This window comes from Phocoena sinus, chromosome 20 (genome assembly GCF_008692025.1).
Source record: "Phocoena sinus isolate mPhoSin1 chromosome 20, mPhoSin1.pri, whole genome shotgun sequence".
Taxonomy (NCBI): Eukaryota; Metazoa; Chordata; class Mammalia; order Artiodactyla; family Phocoenidae; genus Phocoena; species Phocoena sinus.
The window spans coordinates 17962730-17968729 of NC_045782.1; the positions used below are offsets into that span (position 1 = coordinate 17962730).

General features: G+C 40.1%; 1 protein-coding gene across 5 annotated transcripts in view; it reads left to right on the top strand.

The window, feature by feature from the left end:
* Positions 1-5550, top strand: part of ZNF207 (zinc finger protein 207) — a 45546-nt gene extending 39996 nt beyond the window's left edge. The window contains exons 13-16 of one of the 5 annotated variants that reach the window (XR_004347472.1): positions 910-1059; positions 2252-2317; positions 2434-2454; positions 5266-5550. The gene's annotated coding sequence lies outside the window, so the exon portion shown is untranslated. Of the gene's footprint in view, positions 1-909 lie in introns of all 5 variants that reach the window. The other 4 variants (XR_004347475.1, XR_004347470.1, XR_004347471.1 and 1 more) reach the window with 4 other exon arrangements.
* Positions 5551-6000: the final 450 nt, after the last annotated feature.

Below are 6000 nucleotides of genomic sequence, written 5' to 3' on the forward strand. Positions count from 1 at the left end.
AAGGGGAGATACAGCATTGAAACAGAAGGGACAAGCGCCTCCCTTCATGGAGCTTCCATTTCTAGTGTGGAAGATTAACAGTATTCAAAGAAAAAATAAGATAATTTTTAATTTAAGATACTGATAAAGTGCCATGAACACAATAAGACAGTAAAATACTAGTGATTTGTGGGGATGGGACTGCTCTAGATTGGATGATCAAGGAATGCCTTTCTGAGGAAATAAATCATATGTGAGCTGTATCTAAGTAATGAGAGAGAGACAGCCTTGCAGAGACAGACTTAGCCATGTGAAGATAGGTTAAGAGTATAGGTTAAGAGTATTTCAGGTGGTGGGAGCAGCAAGTCCTAAGGCCGTGAGGTGAGGAACTCTGGTGAAATTTAAAGAATAAGAGAGCGGAACTTACCCTCGATCCAGCCATCTTGAGATAACATGTTAATATATTTTGTTGCATATTCCTCCACACATTTCTCTATGTATTTTTGGTATATCTTCCCGTCTTCTGGTAAATTAAATGATAGACTCTCTTTTTTTTAATTGAAGTAAAGTTGATTTACAATATTGTGTTAATTTTAGGAGTACAGCGTAGTGATTCAGTTATTTTTTTCTGTGATTATATTCCATTATAGATTAGTACAACATACCTAATATAATTCCCTGTGCTGTACAGTAAATCCTTGTCGCTTTCTCTGTTTTTTACTTTTTTGTATCTTTAATAATAATCATATATATTTCTTGATTCATCAAGAATAAAATTTATTTGTTCACTGTATTAAATGTGAGGAAATGATCATACTTAATATTTCTTCTCATCCTCCTACTTATTTAGCCTTAAAAGTTCAAATATTAACTGTTAGTCCTTTCATGTCACAAATTCCAAATCAAAAGCGTGTTCTCTTTTTTCATTAGTTGGTTGGCTGGATGATATCTTCAGATACATTTTTGAGAAGAAGTGTACATAGCTGGTGTATTTCTTGACTCTTTGCATATTTGAGAACATTTTTCTGTTGCCTTCAAACGTGATCAACAGTCTGGATAAAGAATTTCCATCAATATTCTGTAAGTTTTGTACCTACTGGCATGTGATGTAGCTAAGGAGACCAAAGCCAGCTTTCCCCCCACACCCCTCCTTTATAGATAAATTTAGTTTTGTCTGTACTTTTATATGATTTATTTTTAATCCTTAAAGTTCACTACCTTAACTAGGAATTACGTTCCTGTTTGCCGTTTTTTTTCTTTTTCCCTTGGTATGAGATGAACCTGTGACGTACTTACACACACAAAAGGAAGTTAGAACCGTTAGAGTTCCTGTCCAATCCTTGGAGCACTTCTTAGCCAGATTGAAGGAGTAGGTTCTGCTTCTAAGGCTCAAGAGTAGGGAGATGGAAAAATCTCTGCCACTAGAAGGGTCTCCTGGCTTCCTGGAGGGCTATGAGAAGTATTGAGAATTATTTTGAAGCCAACTAGGCTTATTGGGAAAGAGTACTGTGATTGGTTAGTGAAGTCTGCCTCAGGTGAGGGAGAATATAGTACTACCTAATATGCCAGGTAACTGACATCCCTGCTCTCCCTAAGAGCTATCTTAGATTGTCTTCATAAGAAAATTAGGGACATTTTTGGAGACCAGTGAGGGCCCTTTAAATCCAGTGATGCCAGTCAAAGGCAGCAGAAACCCCAAGGCTGCTAAGACTCCAGACTCCAGAGAGCTGGTGCTGTTCTTACTATTTTACTTAGCTCAGAAGCTATAGATAAACCTTCCATGGCCAACAGCATGATGTCCAAACCCCTCCTTAACCTTTAGATATCCTATCAGCGCCTCCCAGTCCTGGGTATACATCAGAGTCACTTGGAGAATCCCTAGAGTTTTTTGTTTTGTTTTTTTACGGTACGCGGGCCTCTCAATGTTGTGGCCTCTCCTGCTGCAGAGCACAGGCTTCGGACGCGCAGGCTCAGCCGCCATGGCTCACAGGCCCAGCCGCTCCGCGGCATGTGGGATCTTCCGGTCCGGGGCACGAACCTGTGTCCCCTGCATCAGCAGGCGGACTCTCAACCACTGCGCCACTAGGGAAGCCCCCTAGAGTTTTTTTACTTTAAGAGGTCTGGGGAACAGATTTGGCATGTGTATTTTTATTTTTCAAATTTTATTTCTGTATACTATACTTTAGTTTTGGTCCTATGTATGTTTGTCGTAGTGCAGTATTGAATAGTTTTTATTATTTGCTGTTTGTTACACTTTTCTGTGTTGCTACAGTATCCAGAATTATTGTCAGAAAGGCTGCATAATAATTTGAGTTATTTACCCGTTTCTTGATTGTTGGTAAGTTGTTTCCTAGATTTTACTTTTATAAATGACTCTACTGTGACTATCTTCTTGCATATAGCTTATGTTTTTTTTTTTTTTTTTAATGAACAATACTGGACATTTTACATAAGAATAACCTGAAGCCTAGAGAGGTAAGTGGCTTACTTCTTGTCCACAGTTAAGGAGGAGTAAAGCTTGAACCTGATCTTCCGATTCCTGGTGAAACACGCCTTCCACCACCCATACTTTTTACACCTTGTCCTTCATATCCTTTCTCTGTACAACCAGATCCTATCCATCCGAACAAAATTTGTGTAAATATCACTTGCTTCACAAAGCCATTCCTTGCTTACCCACTTGGAAGAAATTCGTCTTCTTGAATGTCCTTAATTATCTACAGTTCTTTTTTCCTTTTTCACTTTTGACCTTATATGATAATTATGCTCTTTATGTCTTATCTCCCTTACCAGAGGTAATACGCATAATGGATAGGATTTGGGGCTCTGGAACAGATTGGAGTTCTAATTACAGCACCAGATCCTAGCTGTGTGAACTTGGGCAAGTTACTCACCCTCTAAGCCTGAGTTTTCTCACATTTAAAATGGAATTAAGTGAAATACTATTATAAAACACCTAGTACAATATCTGGCACACAGCACATAATTTATTTTAATTTTTGTGTTAATAATATGCTTTTATTAACAATGTAACTCATGGTAAGCTCCTTGAGAACCAGATCTAGTGCTTAATACAGGGTTTGGGTCCATAGTATGGGTTCCATAAATATTTGATGAATAAACAGCAACATTAATATTTAAGGTATGTCACCTCCCCAGATACTTAAAAGAAGCCCTGGGTAAATGTTTAATATGACACTGCTGTTACCCTTCCAGGCAATAATTCAAACTCGCCTTACCAGTAGCCATTCTGACTAGCTAGTACCTTGTCCATAGTTCTTAACCACTCAGAACTCAGCACCTTCGATTATGTCTGTTTTAATTGGGCGTTTCTGGTCCAGATACAACCTTTGTGAGGCCAACTCATGAAAATTTTATTTTCCGGCACTGGTGGGAAGAAACCTTTATTTAAAAGTTGAGCTTATTACATACGGATTTGTTTTTGTAATTTAGTGATCAATCTCTTAGGTTTACTTGACCAAGAAATTTGGATCTGAAGTAGATTTTTTTTTGCTGTTTTTAAAAAAGTTAATAGTACTATTGAGCCTGGGGTACATTGTTTTAAAGTTTTACTATTTTAAGGTAATTGACAGCTAGGAGAAAAGGGAATGAACTTGTTTTTAATAATACCTTGAATTTATATTCATATCTCTTTCTGTGTGCAAATTGCTTCTTTCTTGAGGAGTTAGGCAGGTTCCTATAGTTTGCTGTTTGTGAATTAATGTCCACTTATAATACTAAAAAATAGAACTAGAGCACAGCGTTAAAATATCTAAAGTTTAATTTCATGGATCTTCATCCATGTTGGTGATAGGTCTCATGCTCTGAATGTATGGACTTAACACGTATGGCTCCTTGTCTGACCTGGGTCTTTTATCTCCACTGCTGGAGCCACTCAGTCTCAACCACAAACCCAGCTAAACCTCAGGCTTGGGACTGACTGCCTCCCTGCCCTCATTTGTTGAACTCATTCTGACTTTAGTGTGTTTTAGTATCAGAGCACTTGTCTTATTTCCACCTTCTCTGCCATATTCCAGTTTTCAGAACTTGACCCTCTTTCTTGACCTACCTGACACCTAGTTCACTGGGGACTGCTTTGCTCTCACCACTGCTGTGAGCCCCAGCCCATGATGCTTCCCCATCTGCTGCCCATCTTCTTGTGTGTTTCTTAGTGAGTTGCTAAACTGCCCCAGTTTCCATGTATAACAAAGGACAGAGCAGATCAGAGACACATAGATGAAGCAAACTAAATTGATATTTGTGCACCTCCTGCCCCACAAAGGACTGGCTCCACTGCGCTACTGCAGGGGAACAGCTTCCATTTCATCTCTGATGAGACATTTCTACCAAGTATTGTATCACTTTTTTCTAACAAGTTCATTAGATATGACTAAGTATTTGTTTCACTTCTTCCCTTATGGTTCCAGTGAATCCATAGACCATTTTAGGATGTGGGCAAACAACTGGTTGAAATGTGAAGCTTTTTCCAGTTCCCGTGATAAGCATTTGGCTCTTTCTCCTCTTTACATCCATAACTCCACTTTTTATTTGCCTCTGTTACAGTAAAGAGAGTAAATGTTAAAATTGTTAAAGCTTTTTTTCTGCTTACAAAGTACATTATCATTTTTTAAAATGTATAAAGTTATTACCTCTGATTGAGATATTAAAGTGAGTTCATGCTTCTACACAATTCCCCTGCCTCACACACTTAACAATAACAGGTAAAATGGTTAAGATAAAAGCAGATATATTTATGTGACTAAAAATAGAAGAGAAAGCCCTCATGGTGAGTGGGAACTCGGGCTCTGGGTCTAGAACCAGGGTGGCCAAGACCATGACCTCTGTTCGTAAAAATCTTTTTGAGAGCTCCATGACCGAGGCAAAAGAGCTAGGAATAGTGATCAAAGCCAGGGCCTGGGATGGGTGTCAGTTTGTGAAAGCAGGCTGGGAAAACTGTTGACTTTCGGCCTGGGACTGCTGCTTTATAAAAAACTGGGCCCAATGAGAGTAAATGAGAAAAACATGGCTTTTGGGTCTTTTAAAACCAAAAACAGACAAGTAGCCTGTTGACTCAGTAGCTAGATCTGTGATTTAAGGGTATCAAAGTAGGCTCAAAACACTATTTAAGACCTAGTTCTTGGACTTCCCTGGTGGCGCAGTGGTTAAGAATCCACCTGCCAACTCAGGGGACATGAGTTCGAGCCCTGCTCTGGGTAGATCCCATATGCTGGGGAGCAACTAAGCCCGTGCGCCACAACTACTGAGCCTGCACTCTGGATCCCACAGGCCAGAAATACTGAAGCCTGCGTGCCTAGAGCCCGTGCACCGCAACAAGAGAAGCCACGTCAGTGAGAAGCCCGCGCACCGGAACGAAGAGTAGCCCCCGCTCGGCTCAACTAGAGAAATCCCGTGCACAGCAATGAAGACACAACACAGCAAAAAAAAAAAAAGACACTATATACAAAGGGCCACCAATTATGATGGCAGCTGACTTCTCATCAGCAACAATAGAGTCCAGGAAACAATGTCTCAAATGCTGAAGGCGTATATATTGACCTAGAACTTTATCCACAGCTAAAATAACATTCAAGAATGACTATAAGTTAGAAACATTTTTAGACATGAGTTTAGTACAGAACCTCACTTAAGAATTATTAAAAGAGGGCTTCCCTGGTGGTGCGATGGTTAAGAATCCACCTGCCAGTGCAGGGGACACAGGTTTGAGCCTTGCTCCAGGAAGATCCCACGTGCCACGGAGCAACTAAATCCGTGCGCCGCAACTACCGAGCCTGTGTGCCACAACTACTGAAGCCTGGGCACCTAGAGCCCGTGCTCTGCAGCAAGAGAAGCCACCACAATGAGAAGCCTGCACACTGCAAAGAAGAGTAGTCCCCGCTCGCTGCAACTAGAGAAAGCCTGCGCGCAGCAACGAAGACTCAACACAGCCAAAAATAAATTTATTTTAAAAAATTATTAAAGGATACATTTCTGCAAGGAGAAAAGTGAATCCAGAGAGAAGAT